Genomic DNA, 21,785 nt, shown 5'->3' with positions numbered 1-21,785 from the left:
GGAAGGTCTGAAAGCAATTGTATGTAACTCCCACGTCTTGTCTTTAGGAACAAGTTTTGGATACAGAGCAAGTGACATCACTTATGCTCTGACAGTAGGGGACGAACGACTCAAACAGTCGAGACTTCACTTAATGAAAACTATAAGTTAAGTTTGAGTGTGAGGCTGGAGGTTCACTGCCAAGTTGAAATGATGGAGATTATTTTTAAGAGGCCCCAGAAGTGAGAAAAATTATAATGTCATATCTAAACATGAGTCTATTTTCTTCGCTAGATTGCTAATTAAAAGTTTATTTTTGTATACTCTGATCTTAAAATTCAGGGGAAATGAATGATGCACAAAATTGCTCTGCTGTATTAAGTGCGGATAATAAAGAGCTGGAACACCCACCCTTCTTAATAATTGCTTCTACCTTCACCCAGACACGAACGAATCTCTCAGCTTTTTGATGCTACCTTGCAACCAATCGTGAACATTGACTTATAACAACAAAACAAAAGTAATCCCAAAACTGCTAGTTCTTTGTTATTCATTAACAATAAAGGACTTGATTGCTGCCTTTCAACAGTGGTTGGAAGAACCATTAAAGGACTGTTATTAACAGCCCGAGACATGGATGAGAACGACAGTAGAAAGAGAATCAAGCTTTTTGTGATTATTCTGATACTTTTTTCCTGAGGGCTGACAGAAGGACTTAGCCTTCTGCTGTGCATCCTATGCCCTTGTGACTTTTTTTTTTAATTCCTAGCTCAGAAAGTTGATCAAATTAATAAAGACACTTGATAATTTGGATAAATATTAAGGTTTCAATTCAATAGACCACTGGAGAATTTTAAGAGTACTCAGTAAGATCCATGTCATTTCTGAAATTGTGGTTTTATTTCTGCCAATGTATACCTTGAGTACCCTATTCCTTTAAGTGAAGACTGGTTGCCAATAGGAGTCTCAGACATTGCTGTTCCATTTGTCAACCTGCATCTGAGGATATATGCAATGAGTGCCACAGCAGCAAGATGATCTCTGTGACCAAGGCGTTAAGATGACACTCTTAAATCAGAGCACACAGTCCTACATTACCTTTCATTAGCAGTCAGTCACCATGAAGAGGCAGACTCTCTCTCGGGCCAGCAACTCTGGCCCACGAGCTATGGGAAGCTGTTAGCCAGCTGCAAGCTCGGATCTGACAAAAGACATCATGTGGCCATAGCCTAGTGCTAGAATGCATAAATAAAGAAGTGACTCTTTTCCAAAACCTAATAATTTGGCTTCCTGTGAAGCTTGCCCACAGGGCAACACAAAATCATCAAGTCAATTGGAAAACATAGTCTACCTGCCATTGTGTCTATTGACATAAATTACAAAAGCTGACCATTAGTTTAGTTCCCCACTCTATACCACATCTCTGTAAGCACTGTATTTTCTCCTCCACTCCCACCACAGGATGGAGACAGCCAGGTTATTTAGTCAAAGTCATAGCAGTAGCGGAAAGTCCAAAATTTGACCCTAGGAAACCAGCATTTAGCCTGTGAACTCTTCACAGCTGTGCCCTCACTAGTCTGATTTTAGTCATGGGGACTGTTGGGGTTTGTATAAAACATATTTATGTAGCACTAATAAGATCAAGTGTTCAATAATCACAGCCTACATGAGGGTTTGCAGATAGACTTGTATGACAAATATTTGCTTTGCAAGCAAAGGAGGTTGGTCACTAGTAATAAAAATCTGGGCATGATATCACACACCTGTAATCTCAGGACTGGAGAAGTAGAGACAAAAAGACTCCTGGTTAGAAGCTTAACATAACTGAAGAGTTCCTGGGCCATGAAGGCTCCTGTCTCAGTGCCAGAGCTCACTCGGACAGGAATCAGCAATGGGTACCTGGAGTACAGCGAGGTTATAGGAAATACCAGATTAGTAGAAATGAAGACAGAAACATAGGATAGACCAGGAGGACTGAAGGTAAATGCCAAACACCCCTGAGTTTTTCTTAGCCAGCATATATACTAATTATAGGCAAATGGCAGATCAAGGGGCAGTACCCTCAGCCTCATCCCTGCACTGTCCTTGGGAGGAAGCTCAAACAGGTGCATTATCTCAATACAAGAATTCAGCCGGTAGTAAGCAGCAACCAATCACTAAGGAGGAGTGCCTCCAGCTGGCATACACCAGCCCAAATCTTAATAGATAATGTGTTCTTTCATCTGAGCAAAAATGCTCCTTCCCATGGGCTTAATCAGAACTTTCTCACAGCCCTCAAGGAGCAAGGAGAGCAGGCAATCTTGAACTCAAATGACTTCTTTAGGTCAGTAATGACTCCAGATGGAGACTGAGTCACACGTGGGCTCCCACATTGCAATACAAGGTAGTAGGTACCTGAGGAAGAATGACACCCAATACTTACCTATGGCCGCCACACTTCTGCACACACATGAACGTGAACCACATGTGCACAAAAGAGCACACACACACACACACACACACACACACAGATATATGGAAACCCAGAACCCTAAAACTTTCCCGAGGAATGATACCCCATGGCCCTGAGGAAGTGGCTCTGCACAGTACCACTTCAGCGCAGCTTTCCTTTTAAATTCAGGGCCTGGGGAAATTAACTACCTTCTGCCGGTTTCTTTGTTGTCGTTTCAGTTTAAGAATGTTCAAATATTTTGTCATTCAAGGAAGAAAGTGCAGCCCGAGTATCACTAGGAGCCCAAGAATTTGGATTTCCTGTGTGCATTTAATTCAGGGAATCAGCGGGCCGGGCCTCCTGTGTGTGCAAAGCAATCCTCCAGAGCCTGTTTTGAAGTCTTTCAAATAGCACTCAATTGCGGACAGCCGAAAACAGTCCTGAGCATGATGGGAATTCACAACAAGATCAATGGCTCCTACACAGGGTCCTGCTTTTTGTATGGAAATAACAGCAACAGCAATACACACGCACGCACACCCAAGTTGGAATCTTCCTCACCTTCTCACTTTTATTTCTTGTTCCTTCATCTGGCCTCAGGTGGTCTCCTCTGTCTCTCGGCCAGCTCTCTAGAGTGTCTCGATGAGTTTATGTTTCTACTGTTTACATCACAGTTAAATAGAGAAAGCATACATTTCTGAACGTACAATATAGTAGGACGCATATGTGGGGTAAGCATTCACAAATCTTTGGGGGTTGATAAGGAGGGAGATGCTTGCTTGATTGGTTTTATTCTTTTGTCTGAGGCATATTTTGTTTGTGAAACTGGAGGTTGAACCCAGGGTGTCTTACATGCTAGGCACAAGCTCGATCACCAAGCCCTTTATTTTGAATAGGTTTTTAAACACACAAAAAAATTACTGTTCTTTTAAAAAATATATTTTATCAAATTTGCTCCACACAGTTCAATGTTTCCTAAAAATATATTTGATAAATATCTCAGTTGCATGAGATATTAAGACCTAAATAAAAGCAAAAATAATAATGAAAACAATTTTAAAACATAAAATGGCCTCTCTTTCAACAGTAAGAAAAGAACTGGAAGATAGTAAATCTTGCAGTGCATACTGGCAAATTCTAGTTAAAGGCGTATCTTCACTGTCTGGCTTCTCAGAATCTAGCTTATTACATATCATGTATTGTAATTGTCTAGATAATAATCATACCCATCAATATTTCTCAATGATAAAGGATACTTCTGGATTTTTCTCCCCAGTTCACAAAAGAATAGCATTCTAATAAAATGTAATAACATTGATTTACTGTGAAAAGCAAAATAAAAACATCAAATGCATATACAATATAAAACTTCATTTTTACTATTAGGTTTAACAAACGTAAAATTGTGACAAATTGTTTCTCGAAAGACTCTGATTTTATTTCACTTTTCCACATATCACATTAAGGGGCAGGGAACAGTTTGTGGACACCGGTGCATGGGACACACAAAATCGCACTGAATACAGCATTTAAAAATCATACCGATGACAATCTCTGATTGCCAAACAGTATGATGAGTCTAGTTGATAAGGGGGGTATCTTTCCAAAAGGTTCATGCTCTGGGGACTTAGTCCACGCTGGTGGTGCCATGGGCAGTTCTGGAATAATTAGGAGGTTGAAGTTAGCTAGGGGTAGTAAGTCACTAGAGAAGGGTCCTTGGGCAAATGTCATTTCTGTTTGTTTCCTGCTTGTCCTGGGGTGAACAACCTCCTGCTCTGTACAGTGTATAGAATAGACTTCCACCCCCATGACATTCAGCCTCACCTCAGGCCCAAAGTAATAGAGCTAGCCACCCACGTGAGCCAGAACTGATCCTTCCTCCCTTGGGGTGTTCATACCAGGCACTCTGTCACCATCACGCAAAAGTAACAAAGATGCTAGTGTTGGGGAAAGCAGGTTGGAAAGGGCCACTTTGTTTCCAACATGTTTCAATACATTTTCCCCAAGTTTAATTGCTTTCAGAAGAAAATCTTCTGAATTAATCACCAAAGAAAAAAGCCACGTCCTTCTCTTGAGACGAAGGGGTAAGGAAGGCTCAGGGTGAACAGCACAGGACTTGATGCTTGGAACTGTCAAGAGGATGCCACAAGGTTAGGAAGGAAAGAATGGTGGCTCCATGGTCCTTGTCTTCTGGGAATATCTGCCTGCATAGCCCAGAAAACGCAGGAGCTCATTAAAAGAAGGAACAGTGCAACACCTGCTTGTCTTGGGCTTTTTTAAAATAAATTCTCATGGTTAATAGATAGCCGATCCCACCCTAGATGTAGCATCTAGCCAAAGTCCATAGGAGTTATATGAATTTCAAGTAGCCTGACTACAATTGTCCTTTTTTTTGGATTAGTAAATCCTATATTATAGGTAACTACTATGTACATAATAACGTGTCAGATTCTACAGTCTTCAGATTCTAATCCTGTTTCCTAATATAAAAGCAAATAAAGATTTCTTAAGAGTTGGTAGTGTTTTGCCTAAAGCTTTGTTCCTCCTAAGAAATGTTAAATTACAAAACTATAAATCATGGTTTTGAGAAATGTGCCCTCAGTCCCTCAGTTAGGGAGGAAAAAAAGGATTAATTAGAAATTCTCAAAATGGAAGAATTCTAGAAAACAAAAGAAAATAAATTCCTTTGACTTTGTATTTGACACTACTGTTTAAAAGCCCCAACCAAATTCCTTGGATATAATTGTGCCTGGTAAAATGGAACCTTAAGGTACAATGTGTTCATCAGAACCTAAATGCAAAGGAAACGGGTTTCTGTTTGTCCTTCACTCTTCACAATGGTTTTTAATTCAATGTTACACAATAGAACAACTGGGTTGGCCAGTTTGGGAGAGCATCCATTAAAAACAAAGGAAACATTATTTGTTTCCACTCATTCATATGAGTGAATGTAAGCCAAATATAGCATTGTCTGGAGCTAGAGTCAGTAATAATATCAACACGCTATTATTTGTTCTTTCACCACAACCTGCTAAAATTCAGAGCCAGTGGTAGGCTGGAGGCGGGTGCACTCTTACGGAGACATCTCCACTTATCTAGGAAACTTCTAAGTAAAATGTTGTTGGTTTCAGCTGACCTTTTCTCTCCTCTTCTCTTCTTACTTTGGCTAATGTCCCATTTTAACACCTGAAAAGGTCACTGTCTTACTGCAGTCAGAGGTATGAGAACTGATAATGATGATGGAAGTTTTTGTCTTCCCCATCTAATCACAGTAGGCCACAGATTGTTTGACATTACCACGGAAGCGGAGTCAATGCTGTAGAAAGGTTTTACAAGTGTCGCTAGAGAAGTAACAAAATAGCCACTTTGTCCTCCAAATTTCCCTTCCAGCAAAAGCGACCTAGCCTGACAATTTCAAGTGTGGCGTTATTATTTGAATGAAGGCTCAATGTCCTCATAATATACGCATCTTCATCAATTTTGATTGTGATGGTAGTTTGAAATGCACGAGGCCGGATGGGTGGAGAATAGAGAGGTATGGGAAAGGGAAGGAAGGGAGAAGATTTGAGTTGAGGGAGCACTATTTAGACAGCAGGAGAGTACTGCATAGGTAGAAAGACAAGACGAAAAATAAGCCCAGAGAGGTTCCAGAGGCATCTTAAGGGCATGGGGGAACCAAACGTATTGTTAGGGACTTGAAGTTCAGCAGGAAATACATGTAAAGAAATAGACCACCAGAATTATAGGTGCTTTGCTAATGACAGCATGAAGAATCATAATCCAGACAGATCTTTGAAGATTAAACAGTGCCATAGAGCCAAACTGTTAATACATTAAGCCCAGACTACCTTGTAAGTAGCTACTGCTCTGACTTCCAAGGGACCACTCCTATTTACCTAGCACCCTTGCCCTCTCTGGGTGGACCTGGAAGAGTTTATCATAGCCAAGAAAGTAGAGGAAAGAGACCACAGATCCCCGGATGTCACTGCTGTAACTGTTGTAAGATCCTAGGCCTGATCCTCGTGCTTTACTATTAAATGCTTTTTAATCTTTCTTGAGTACAGCAATTTATAGAAAGGACATATAATTAGAAGAATAAAGACGTTTCTACCAGAGCCCATCCCAATACCCTAGGAACTTGGCCACTTGGTGTGAACCCAGGTGGCCCCTTTCAGCATTCCCTTCTAATCCACCTCCAGTCCTTTGTGACTCCACTGACTTACAGAACCTTTATCTCCTAGGGACCCAAGGCAGCCAAAGTAGGCTGGGACTCAGATAGGGGCATTCATCCTTCTTCCTGTTTTTCAGGTCTTCAGGTCCTTCCTGTTCTTCAGGTCCTCTGGATTTATCCTCCGGTACTGCTGAAAGTATGCACAGGGGCTCCTCCTCCCAGCTCACCTCCATCCCCTGGGGATCAGACCTCTTAGTGCAGACGCAGGGTCCCCTAGCTCTTCTCCTCTGCTAACCCTTGCATTCTGGCCTTTCATTCCTTTATGACTCTCTGGCAACAGGCAGAACAACTCTCTGTCAGCGACCCCACTTGCAATACACTGGACTAGGATTCAAGGACACCACAGCCACCTCACTTGTCTGGACCTAGATTGGGGAAAAGCAACCAAAGAATGGAACACACAACCAACAATGACAAGGTCAGATATCTACTCTAAAAAGTTCTACAAACATCATAACTCCAGTTCCTATTTCCCAATGCAAAAACTTAAATATAGCAACTAAGATAATGTGTTTCCTCCAGAAACTGGCAACCCTATTGACCCTGAGATATGCAATTTAGCATAAGTATAAGACAAGACTATCAAAATATCAATTAGACATATGTTCAAAGACCCTAGAGAGGATATGAATAAATGTTTTGATGAAGACAATGAGAACACAAACAGTTGAATAAAAACAATTCAAGAAATTAGAATTTAAGAAAGAAAAAGACTCACAAAAGAAAACCTAAACTGAAATAAAATTGGAAATGAAAAAGTTCGATGTTAAACAAAAAAATCTCAGAGGTAATCCTCAGCAATGGATTAAAAGACATGAAAAAGAGAATTTCATGTCTTAAAGACAAGGTAGAAAAAAAAGAAGCTTATCCAAACACAATATTAAATCAAAAAAAGGCATAAAACATCCAGGAAATCTGGAACATTATGAAAAGGCTAAACCAATTAAACCCCTATATGTATAGAAGAGGGAGGAAAAAAAAAACCCAGGTCAAAGTCAGAGAAAATAGTGTTAACAAAATCATGGAAGAAAATCTCCCCAACCCAAAGAAAGAAATGCTTGCCAAGCTACATGTAAAAGAAAATGTAAATAGCATACAGAAAACCAAATAGAAAGGACCAGAAAATAAACTCCCCATAACACATAATAAACACTAAATGAACAGAACAAAGAAAGGATATTAAATTTTGCAAGAGAAAAATACATATAAAGGTAGTTCCATAAGAATAACACATGACTTTATAATAGATACTCTAAAAGTAATAGGGCCAGACAAATATTCTACAAGATCACAGAGTCCACAGACTCCAAATTGGATTACTATAACCAACAAAACTATTAATAATAATCAATGGAAAAGATAAACATTTCATAATAAAAACACATTTAAGCAGTTTCTATCAATATAGCTCTACAGAAAGAAATAGAAAAGTGGTTTTCAACCAATGGGTAACGACCCCCCAAATGGGTCACACATCAGATATACTACATAACAGATATTTACCATAAAATCCATAAAAGAGGCAAAATTGGAGTTATGAAGTAGCAATGAAATAATTTTATAGTCAGGGGACACCACAACATGAAGAATTTATTAAAGGGTCACAGCATGAGGAAGGTTGAGATTCACCTCCCTAATAACAAGAACTTTGGATCTTTGCAGAAAGAAACTGAAGAAGACGCCAAAAAATGGAATGATCTTCCATGACCTTGGGTAGGTAGAATTAACATAGTAAAAATGGCACTCTTACCAAAAGCAATCTACAGATTCAAAGCAATTCTCATCAAAAAGCCCAGCAAAATTCTTCACAGACCTCGAAAGAACAATCCTCAACTTCATATGGAATAGCAAAAAATACCAGGATAGCCAAAACAATCCTCTACAATAAAGAAACTTCTAAAGGCATGATAATCCCTGATTTCAAACTCTACTGCAGAACTACAGTACTGAAAACAGCCTGGTATTACCATAAAAACAGACAGGAAGACCAATAGAACCAAACTGAAGACAAAGGTATCAATCCACACATCTACAAACACCTGATTTTTGACAAAGAAACAAAAGGAAAGTATCAAATGGGAAAAAAAGCATATTCAAAAAATGATGTTGGCATAACTGGATATCAACATGTAGAAGATTGAAAATAGATCCATATCTATCACTACGCACAAAACTCAAGTCTAACTGGATCAAAGACCTCAATATAAAGTCAACCACACTGAACCTCATAGAAGAGAAAGTAGGAAGTATACTTGAGCACATTGGCACAGGAGACCACTTCCTAAATATAACCCCAGTAGCACCGACACTGAGAGAAACAATTAATAAATGGGACAGCTTGAAACTGAGAAACTTCTGTAAAGCAAAGGATACAGTCAACAAGACAAAATGGCAGCCTACAGAATTAGAAAAGATCTTCACCAACCCCACATTGGACAGAGGACTGATCTCCAAAATATACAAATAGCTCAAGAAAAGGTCATCAAAAGAACAAATAATCCAATAAAAATATTGTGGTAAAGACCTAAACAGAGAACTCTCAACAGAGGAATCTAAAATGGCTGAAAGACACTTAAGGAAATGCTCAAAATACTTAACCATTAAAGAAAATCAAATGAACTCTGAGATTCCATCTTACACCTATAAGAATGACCAAGGTCAAAAACGCTGATGACAGCTTATACTGGAGAGAATGTGGGGTAAAGGGAACATTCCTCCATTGCTGGTGAAAGTGCAAACTGGTACAGTCACTTTGGATATCAGTATGGCGATTTCTCAGAAAATTAGGGAACAACCTACCTCAAGACTCAGCAATACCACTTTTGGGTATACACCCAAAGGATTGTCAATCGTATCACAAGGACATGTGCTCAACTATGTTCATAGCAGCATTCTTTATCATAGCCAGAACCTTGAAACAATCTAAATGCCCCCATCAGAAGAATAGATAAGGAAAATGTGGTATATTTACACAATGGAGTACTACACAGCAGAAAAATATTGACATCTTGAAATTTGCAGGCTAATGGATGAATCTAAAAAAGAATCATATTGAGTGAAGGAACACAGACCCAGAAAGACAAATATCATATGTTCTCACTCATAAGTGGCTTTTAGACATAAAGCAAAGCCTACAATTCACAATACCAGAGAACACAGACAAACATAGATCTAATCTACATGGGAAGTAGAAAAAGGCAAGATCTCCTGAGTAAATTGAGAGCAAGGGGACCATGAGAGAGGGTAGAAGTGGGAGGAGAGGAAGGGAGTGGAGAGAAAAGTACATAACTCAAAAAAAAAATTTAAGAAGCCAGAAAACATAATTAGGGTCAAATATATGAAATTAAGTCAAATGAGGCCCATTATAGAATGTATTTCTATAAAAAAAATCAAGTGCTTATTATAATTCTAAATGCTTACTCACCAAATACAAACACTAAACAAAGACTGGCTGGAGTTAAATCATATCATAAATCATAAATCAAATGGAGCTAACAGACAGCTACAGGACACTGCATCCAAACACTAAAAACATACTGTATTCTCAGCAGCACGCAGACCATTTTCCAAAATTGGCCACATATTGGGGCACAAAGCAAGTCTCAAAAATAGTTCTTTAAACGAAATAACACCCTGCATCCTATCTGACTGTCATGGAACTCAACAACAATAAAAATGGTAAATGTATACAAACTCATGGAAGCTGAACAACTCACTCATGGTTGAAAATTGGACCATGACAGAAATTAAGAAGAAAATTAAGAACTTTTTAGAATTTAGTGCCAATAAAAATGCAGTTCTAAGAGGCGGGCACACAGCACGAAGTGCCTATATTAAAAGAAAAAACACCGAGAAATCTCATATTAATAACACAAAAATAAAATTGATAGCATTAGAAAAACAATATACTCTTGGATAAGAAGTATCCAAGAAGAAATATCAAACTCAGGGTTAAAATCAATGAAATAAAAACAAACAAAACAAAAAATTACAAAGAATCAAAAAATTAAGACTTGATTCTTTGAGAAATCAACAAGATTGATAAGCCTTTAGCCAAATTAAAGAAAGACAGAGAAAGGCCCAAGTTAATAAAATTGGAGACAAAAAGGAAGAGATTACAACAAACAACAACGAAATTCAAAGGATCATAGTGACATGCTTTAGAAATCTGTAGTCCACTAAACTGGAAAACGTTTGTTTAAAAAAGCATTGATTTCTTTATATGTACCACCTATCAGAAGTTAAATGAAGATGAAACACACAATTTAGATAGACATCATATCCTCTAGTAAAATATATGCAGTAATGAAAAAGCTACCCCCTCAAGAAAAGTCTAGGATCATATGAATTCAGCATAAAATTCCACCAGAGATTCATCTCTCTATTTCTAAAATTTATTCTACAAAACAGAAATTGAAGGGACATTTTTCTAATTATTTTTATGGAGCCATTATTATCTTGGTAGCTAAACCACACAAAGACACAACAGAAAAAGAAAATTGCAGACCAATAACCCTTATGACTACAGTTGCAAAAAATTCTCAACAAATGCTTGCAAACCAAATTTAAAAAAACAGATAAAAAAGATTATTCACTGTGATCATCAATTAAGCTTTATCCCAGGAAAAGTTCAACATACATAAATTCATACATGTATCCATTTATCCATCAGTAAACAGACTGAAACACAAAAACCACATGATCATCTCTTTAGATGCAGAAAAGGCCTTTGAAAAAAATCCAACATCCTTTCATGACAGAAGTCTTAGATCAGGTAGACACATAATAAAGCTAATTTACAGCAAGTCCACATTCAATAGTATCCTAAGAAAACCCAAAGCGTTTCACCTAAAATCAGGAATAAGACAAGGATGTCTACTCTCCTCATACATATTCAATATAGTATTTGCATTCTTAGCTAGAGCAATAAGACAACTTAAGGAAATCAAGGGCATTCAAGTAGGAAAGGAAGAAGTCAACGTATTCTTATGTGCATATGATATAATTTTATGCATAAAAGACCCTAAGGACTCTATCAGAAAACTTTTACAGGTAATAAACACCTTCAGGAAAGTAGCAAAGTACAAAATTAACACAAAATTTAATAGTAGTTCTTCAGTATGTAAGTGAAAACCATAATGAGAAAGAAATCAGAAAAACAATATCCTTCACAATAGTCTCAAAAATACATCTTGGGATAACTTTAATTAAGCAACAGAAAGCCTATGGTAAGACTTGAAGACATTGAATAAAGAAATTGCAGAAGAAATAAAGAAGATACAAGAAGATGGAAATATCTCCCATGCTTATGGATTAGTAGTACAGCACAGGGGCCAGAAATAAAAACACAGGCCCAGTTCCAAGAATCTCCTAGCACATATTACAAGTTGAAACTTTAAAAGGCTGAAAGGCTCCAACTACTATGATTACAGTAGTTTCTGCCCTAGCTTACCATGGAGTACTGAGTCCTTGCTCAGGGCTGAATAAGTCCCAAATAAGCTCTATTCCCCTGGCTTCCCTTTGGCAGTACTTAGTGAACATTGGTGGTCAGCTTGCATCCAGCATATCCATACCGTTTTCATTAATTTATTTATAGTAAGTCATTTAACACTCACACCAAACCTGTAAATTAGACAATTATCTAATAATTATAAAATATTCAAAAATAACCCCACTTCATAGATGAGGAAGGCAAGAGTCAGAGAGAGAGAGGTTAAGAGATTTGTTTAGCATGCCAGCAATGTGCAGAGTAACTCCTTAATTTTACCATGTAAAAAAACGAATACGATTCCGAATTAAGCAAAGAAATTGTAGTATATGTCTTATAGCCAAAGCTAGATTTCACACAGTGTATCTATCCAGATTAATAATGAGTGAACAGAAACCCAAGGGTCAATTATAGAAATTTGAGTCTAAAAACACATCATGTTGGGTCAGTAAGTCTCAGGGCTAGTCATGAGCCTCACACATCATAAATACATCATGCGCAGAAAGAAGAGTGAAACGCGATGGCTGGCCAATGATTGGCATTATAAAGCACATACCTGGGACTTGGAGAGTAGGTGCAGGAGAAAGGAGTGAAATATTTATAGATCTCAACTTCTCATTTACAAGCGAACACCGAGTGTGAGTGATTCAACCATCCTTAGTGGGTATCACATTGGGGAAGATACAAAAATGTAAGAATACTGTCTCCAAAAATGGGAGAGCTTGCTTCCCTTTCGTCAAGATTTTACATCTTCTGACAGAAAGCCAAGGCAATGCCTCAATAACTATGATATAAGGCAGAATAAATAAACACTCCGGGCATGTACGAATGAAGCCCAGGGACCCCCAAAGGTCAAAATCAGGAAAACTCGGAAGCCAAATAAAGATTTTTTTTTTTTGAGAGAGAGAGAGAGAGAGAGAGAGAGAGAGAGAGAGAGAGAGAGAGAGAGAGAATGAGAGAGAATCTTGAAGAATAAGCTAAGGGTGGAGCTGTTCCAAAGAGGCAAAAGAGAAAAGGTAGTCAAACTGAGGTAGCAGGGGAAAAAATGCATTCAATAGTTGGTGTATCAGAAATGATGGGGTTTATTCTCGAGGGAAATGATACATTACAAATAAAAACCAATGAGGCAAAGTGAGATGTGACCAAGAGAGAGTGATGGTACACTGTGGGGAGGCTGAAGTGCCAGACAAAGGCATCCAGACTCCTTTCATTTATGACAAGGAATCATGGGGGGCGGGAGAAGGGGGTGTCGTGGTCAGAATTGTGACTGTCAAAGCTGAGCTTTGAGAAATTTAGTTGCAGAGACAGAGCTGAAGAGAAAACAAGCAAAGGAACGACACGGGGAGGTCTCACGTACATTAGTCCTACTTACATGGAAGAAGAGCTGTAGTAGTAGGTGCAAATGTTAAAATAGACATGAGTAAAGGAGTAAAGGAAGTAAGCACATGGTATACGATGAGGGAAGTTCATGGCCAACATCAACAACCCCACCAGTGACCTGTGCATCCAGGAGCAGGTGGTGATGCTACTTGAATGGTTCACCCCTGCATAGAAAACATAGGTGAGAACTGGGCAATGGAGGCACAATCTACTTTTAGCTGTCTGTATCATTGATAGTGACGACCTCATCCACAGGAGCAAATTCTCAATTCTGACATATCTACTTGCCTTTGTTAGGGTTTCCATTGCTGTGATGATACAGCATTGCCAAAAAGGAAGTTAGGGAAGAAACGGGTCTATTTGGCTTATACTTCTCCAGCACTGTTCATCACCAAAGAAAGTCAGGACAGGAACTCAAACAGGTCAGGAACCTGGAAGCAGGAGCTGATGCAGAGGCCATGGAGGGGTACTACTTACTGATTTGCTCCCCATTGCTTGCTCAGTCTGCTTTCCTACAGAATCCAAGAACACCAGCCCAGGGATGGCACCACCCACAATTGGTTGGACCCTCCCCCCATCAATGACCAATTAAGAAAATACCCTACAGCCTAATCTTTGAGAAACACCTTTAAATTTGTTTTTCTCTCTTCAGATGACTTTTGCTTGTGTCAAGTTGACATAAAATTATCCAACAGACTTCTTAAACATGTCTAATAACCCATAAAAATCAACATCTGAGGGTGTGTTCTAGACTATATATTGTGGATGATTCTATAGCTAATTAAAAGTCTATAACTGGAATATTGAATGTGAGCTGTAAAGAATGCTATATAAGAATAGCTACAACAAACATAATAGCTGAAGCTGTATAAAATCTGACAACAATAAGACACGGGTCACAGGGTATACAACACTGGAATCACATGTAGGCATGCATGTCTTAGTGTGTGTATGTGTGTGTATGCTCATGCGCGCGCGCGTGTGTGTGTGTGTGTGTGTGTGTGTGTGTGTAGATGTCTTTTTTTTTCCTCTTGACCTAAAAAGAAGGGTATTGGATGCCAGTTACCTTCATAAAAATTTTATAAGAGCTACACTTGTATTTCATAGGAATTCCTAGATCTTTTGCTTAAGGAGTTGCTAGCCACCTCTGGGCACATAGACTCCAGCCTCTTTCTACTCACTCCTGCAACCTTTAGAAGAAAAATAAGAACATCAAATAACAGTCAAGTGGCGAGAGTATAAGGAGCAGCTTTTATCTTTAAGACAACATATTCTACTAACTGCTTCTTATTATTAATTATATTGATTGGTTTATCCCTACAGTAAAACCATAACTAAGAATTGGGGGAGGGGTAGAATCTACTCTTAGCTGTCTGCACTATTGTTGATACCTACCTAGCCCATGGAAGGAACCTCACAGGAGACAAGAGAGGCAAAAACTGCCTAATAATCCAGCATTTAAAAAAAAATCTATCCCCATGCCACAATCTTTCCTTTCAACATAGTGCTCAGATTTTCTTCAGAGTAATTCAGTAAAAGGACCGTCTAAGCACAAGAGAAGAGGAAACAGATGGTGCTGGAGATGTGTGTTGAAACAAGGTGGCAGTCATAGTGGCGTTCATCATATTATTTCATTGACTTTGTAAATGCTCAGGTTCCTAAAACAAAACAGTTCACTTTTCCTTGAAAATTTATTCCCTCCAGGGCTGTCCTGTGCTATGGTGGTACTCTGATCTGAAAGAAGGAAAACCCTGTGGGAAATCCAGCATTCTTAGGGTTGTTGTTCCCTGAGACAGTCATGAATGTGTCTACACTCAGCGGGAACTTCTGTAGACAGGGGGAGTACACAGCTTTACCTCCTACATTCTCAAAAAGGATCCTGATGAAATAACAAGAAGTTACACAAAGGAAAGCCAACCCAAGAGGACATCACTAACAATGGGACCTGCTTTCATGACTCAGAAGCTGCTGAAATTCTGAAAAACAGAAATCAGCAGAGTCATACTGAGGCCCAACCTGAGCAAAGGCTCAGAGGATTCTCAGCGGGAGCAGGAGCCACTCTCTTCCCATGCTGAGCCTTGGGGAGGCCTCAGCTCTGATCTTTCCTTAGAGATAGAGGAGAGCACTATGGTGAGTGATTAGAAACTAGTACAGCACTCTCATATGCCGAGGAATGGTGTGGCCTCCAGGCGGACACTCTCTGAAGAAGCCGAACACAGCATTTGGGAAGGACTGGGGCAGACACACATGGCCACAGACACCCAGATCTGTAGTCATTTTTTGAAATAGCAAAGTTCTAGGAGAAGCAAACTTACACAAAGCACAGAAAGTCTATGATGCTATCTAGATCAGAAGATATTAGCAAGGAAGAGGCTTCTGAGATGTTCACATTTAGAGCAGGATAAAGGCAAACAAGTGGAGACATCATTCCAAAGGATATAAAAATAATTTAAGAAATAAAGAGTATCTTTGAGATATTAATAGTAAATGGAAAGAGATTTGGGGGGGAATTAGCCAGAATATGATGATATACACACATATGTATACACATACATACATACCCATACACACATACATTTGAATACATGTGTTTATACACACACATACACAATACATAAACATACATATCACACATATATACATATAAACTTGCATAGACATATACACACACATATATACAGACATACATATACACACATGCATAGACATATACACACACATATATACAGACATACATATATACCCATACATATACATATACATGCATACATACACATATACATACACGGTATACATGCATACATATACATATGCTTACGTGAATATATGCATACATGTATGTGTACATGCACACACACATATATATATGCACATATACACATGTTAAAATCACAGATCACTCAAAACACTGATCCTCAGAATAAAAACTACTGTGGAAGATGTACATAGAAGGTACTAGTGAGGAATCTCCCCACACATAGGGAAAATGACAGAGATTAAAGCCCTAACCTGAGAATCCAAGTTCCCAAAGGAAAAGCTAGGAAAGATAGAAGACAGAAAACAATTTTTAGAAAATAAAAATAAAATGTTTTCCAATGCTAAAATAAAGGTACTCGTTGAAAAATCTACTGAACTTTAGTTTTTAAAAACTACACTTAAATATGACCTATGAAGTTGAAAATTTTAACTACACAATGTAAAAACAATGGTTTATCTGACAGAATTTGACAGAAAAATATAAATCTTATATAATTTCATATGGAGTCAGGAGACATTGCTTACGGTTGACATATCAAGTCATAGATGATGAAGTTGTTATTTGAAACTATGCAGAAAGGCTATAGATCTAAAACTAAGCAAGTTACAGGACTGAAGAGGGAGAAAGCCACAGGGCGGTGTTCAGCATACTACAGTCCATATCCTTCATGATGGATATAATAAACACCAGTCTAAAATCAATAATTCTGAGACTTGAAGTATAAAAACATAGTATACAGGGGCTATAGAAAGACATCAGAACAATTAGAAAAAAAAGCAGGAATTTTCCATAGGGCCACATGATGCTGGTGTACTGTCCTTAGGCCTTGACTTTGTCATGCTCTTCTGAGATCGGCTCTGCCCAGAAACCAACACATTACAATTAGTGTCTCTACCCTGAGCTGTGAGGAAATCATGAGACATTCTGCCCTGGGGAACAGAACTTGGTCTATGGGCGAGAGCATTGAGAAGGAGCACAAGAAAAGTTGTGTGATTTTTGCATGAAGACTTTATTGAAAGACTTTTTATAAAGTTTAAAATAAACTTTATTCAGTTATATTCCTGACTATAAGACATACTTTCAATTTACAATAAAAATCTCTTACCACTGGATCAAAAGTATCTGAGTTTATGAGTCTTTCCAAATAAGTGAACACCTCACAGAATACAGTCACATAAAGCATAGTTAAAATAATATGTGTCAATATTGCTATAATTAAAAAAAATACCAGGCCCCAGGACAGCAATAATTAGAACTAAGTCACAATAAGGCAAGTCTCTCACAGGGGAGACGAGAATAGCCAATGGCTATGTACTGATATCATAAAGAGTTCAGCCAGAGATTTGCTAGAGCATTTTTGCCATTTCATTAATAATTTGCATTGCTAAATGCATAAAATAAATTATACTTAGAAAATAAAATGTGTGCTTTACCTAATAGCAAACATCACCATAAATAGCACAAATCTATAAAATATGCCGTGGCAGCCTATAAGGAAGCAGAGAAAAATATACATATGCAAATGGAAACAGGTAATAGATTAAAATATACTGAGCTCCTATTACTAAGAAGAAAAAATGCATCTGTACGCAAATAAACATAAACTCTAATGAAATTATATACCACATGCAAGAGATAACAATTAACAACCTGTAAAAATTGAACGCTGAATTACTAAGACATATTTGAAATAAGACTGCTAGCCTTGAACAATAAATGCTTTAGAGGCACAATCTAAAATGTTAGTGGGAAGAAGAAAACATAGTAATATTAATGTCAACATACTTGATTTTCCAACGCTACAGCTATTGATTATTTCCTCTGGCACATTAGCTGGGAACAACCATTTGTCTGATATAATTTTATTTCAGTTATTATTCCCAGCAGCTACTTTTTCAAATAGCAAGTGAAAAAGCAACCAGATTTGAAAAGTTATGGAAAGGTTTCTTCCAGTAGGGAGAGAGAAAAAAAGCCTCAAAATAGGAATGCATAGGGGAAACTCCATTTGGTCAAGCAAGGCCGCTGATTGCAGAAAATCGTATTTCAGAATTGGGTCAATATCTGAGCTTCTCTGAGTCCATCTCAGATGGAAGCTCCAAGTCCACAAAAGCAGCCCCTGGCAATCGTGAGAGGTGGCATGCTGAGATTATGACAGACTCCTGAAAAGGGACTCCATTTGTTCAGGACCACTAGCTTTCCCTGGCGTCTGAGACATCTTTGGGAAGATAAATGCTTCATGTAAGATGCTGGCTTTCAGTGAGGCTGACAGGGAAGGCAGATCTGGGCATGCCGTCATTCTGGACATCAGAGCCTTACTGATCCCAAAGCCCTGAACTACCGGGTTTGTGTCTTCTCATCTCCCTAGCTGCAGATCTCCAGTGGCCAGCTGCTTGCTGTATAAACTAGCAAGATCATGCTTCCTCGTGGATGCCCTTCACTTTAAATGAGAAACTGAGAACAACTTACCAACTACACGGTTTTGAGTACATGCTATTTTAGAGTTTCCTGAGGTTTCACATTCTCGTGCCTATTAAAGAGAATGTCTGTCTGGGTAATGCCAGCTCACTGCCAGGCAGCCCACAATGCTTATTTGCTACTGATTTTAATAACAGAATCACACCATAATGAAACCCTTTAACATATGGTAATTTAATTGTGGAAGCCCTGTCTGTTTCAACAAAAGCCTTCCATAAGTAGCTTTAAAGATTAAGTTATGGGAGGCAACTCTTCTGCCATCTCCCAGTGGATGTGTATTACATTGCATTACATCCCTGCCATTCTGTACTGGCACAAAGGCAGGCTCAGATCTCCTTAACTCAGCGCTGAAATTAAAATTTAGGTTTATAAACCCATGCATCATTCTGCACATTTGAGGGAGTCAGCTATCAAGCAGCTCTAGAACTTAATAATCTAGCTGTGTTGAGAATCGCAGAAAAGGGAATAAGAGCGTCTTCGAACAGATATAATGATAGGCATAATAATTATGAAGTCACAATAGCCAAAATGTATTAAGCTTCAAATGTTTGTTAGGAACTATTACCAAGTAATCAACTTTATCCCTTGAAGTCTCTGGGCTAAGAGTCGTCATTGTCCCAGACAGCGAAGGAACGGCATGGGTACCATCTTCATTTTCTAGGGCTGCCATAACGAAGTGCCCCAAGCTGGGGAGTTGACAACAAACATTTCCTGTTTAACTTGTGGACCCTAGAAGTCTGAGATCAGGATACTGTTGAGACTGCTTTCTTCTCAGAGCTCGGAGGGTTGAGAATCTGTTCAGTGCTTTGCTCAAGCTTCTAGGGCTTTGCTGGCAGTCTTTGACGCTCCTTGAATTGTAAATACATCACCTGAATTCCTGCCTCTATTTTCACCTGGCATCATTGTCTGAATCCAAGTCTCTTCTTTTTGTAAGGACATTAGTCATGTTGGACCAGAGTTTCCTTGAATGACCCGCACTTAATTAATTACAACCACAACAATCCTATTCCCAAATAAACCCAAAATTGTAGACTTGGGTTACAATTTAATATGTCATTTTTAGCAGACACAATTTAAGCCCAAGAGTAGTTTTGATGACAATATCCTTACCAGGCCTCTGATTCTCCTTAATGTGCTTTCTATAGGACCTGCCCTTTAGCTGTAAGAACTAAGAGATAACTGTTTCCTATCTTACTCTAGACCAGTGGTTCTCACCCTTCCAAATGTTGTGACCCACTAATACAATTTCTAACATTGTGGTGACCCCTAACCATAAAATTATTTCTGTTGCTACTTCAAAATTGTAATTTTGCTACTATTGTAATGTAAATATCTGTTTTCTTGTGGTCTTAAGTGACCCCTATGAAAGTCTTTCTAACCTTAAAGGGGTCATAGCTCTCAGATTGAGAACTGGTGTCTAGACCTACTAATAGCAGGAGAAACAGAGTCTCTGTGGCTCTGAGCGATTCAGCCTAATACCTAAAAACTCTGCTTTAGCTTGTAGCAGCCAGAGTGACAATCTTCTTTGTAACCCAGGTAGAGGTTTATAACTTGTAGAAAGTGCTGGGATTCCAAGAGCTAGCAAACACCAAGTTTGTCGTACATTGTCCCTCTGTGGAATGGGATGGAGCCTGGCATCCTACATCATGCATGGGCTTACATGTGAATACAGAATATCTGACAGACTTATCCATGCGAAATCTAGCTACAGGTCCAGTATATTGAGGGGATCCTTAAGATCCAACACCAGCTACAAAGAATAATGCATAAGTTGATATATGGATACAAGACTAACTATTAGACTTAAATGTGGACCACACCATGAGGGTGGGGTAAAGGAGAGAGGTAAAGTACAAAAGAAAAAGACCTAAAAGGAATGAACACCCGTGTATTTACCACCACTCCCCTTACGGTAGTCATCTAGTAATTATATGCTTCTTGAGAATAGTGAGACCTCATTCTTCCTTCATTTGCAGAGACCTAAAATGGAGTTTGAGCTTCTGAACAGATGAATGTTTAGCTAATGACTTCCTTTTTTTTTTTTTTTTTTTTTAGAGACAGGGTTTCTCTGTGGTTTTGGAGCCTGTCCTGGAACTAGCTCTTGTAGACCAGGCTGGTCTCGAACTAACAGAGATCTGCCTGCCTCTGCCTCCCAAGTGCTTTGATTAAAGGCGTGCGCCACCACCACCTGGCTTGGCTAATGACTTTCAAAGCTTCTCAAGTAGACTGAAAGTTAACACCTCCATTAGCCACCTCCATGCCATTATAACAATACTCACAGCCTGCCTTTGGGTGAAAAAAGAAAGCTATAATCTTGCTGCTGTTTCCAATGCATCACAGCAGCCTGGAGCAGTATTGCCTTGTGTTGCTTTTTGAAATCACCAGGACTTGTTATGGCAATCATTTTAAGAGCCACGTTTCTCTTAATTATTTTTAATCCTTTTACCTAATGCATCACAATAGTAACCACCACCCTCCCCATAAAAGCAAATTCTCAAAGTTTAGTAGGACTCTTTCAGAAAAGATAAAATTGGTTCTTCCAGATTTAGCATGCCTACGTGGTTTGCTCAAGATCATCCAGAACACTGTGATCCTGGGAAAGGCTCAGAGTCATTGATTCAGAGGCCACTTCTGGAAACAACAGCCCAGGTCCTCTATCACCCCTGTCAGGATTAAATGTGCTTGCCTTCAGCTTTGTGGTATGCTTTCCTACTGTGTACCAGGAGCTCAGTGCCACTCGCTAATGCTTAAAAACAGATAGTTTAAATGGTTGATACCTTATGATTATAATTGGGCAGGGCACTGTCCCTTATTAATTAGGTGAGCACGGTGTAATTTATTACTGCAGGAGCACTGGGTGTTCCCTTTACTCATAATTGCTCTGAGTATACCTAGGGAATCAAAATCGGAGGGGCTGGAGATTTACTAGCCCTGCCTGGAGGGAGAGAATGTAATAATCCCTTCTTGCTTACTCAAACCAATCTTCCAGAGAGAACAGGGGACTGCAAAAAGGACAGAAGCTGATTCAGCATCCAGCTCTACC

This window comes from Microtus pennsylvanicus, chromosome 15 (assembly GCF_037038515.1).
Source record: "Microtus pennsylvanicus isolate mMicPen1 chromosome 15, mMicPen1.hap1, whole genome shotgun sequence".
Taxonomy (NCBI): Eukaryota; Metazoa; Chordata; class Mammalia; order Rodentia; family Cricetidae; genus Microtus; species Microtus pennsylvanicus.
This window is presented reverse-complemented; position numbering follows the sequence as displayed.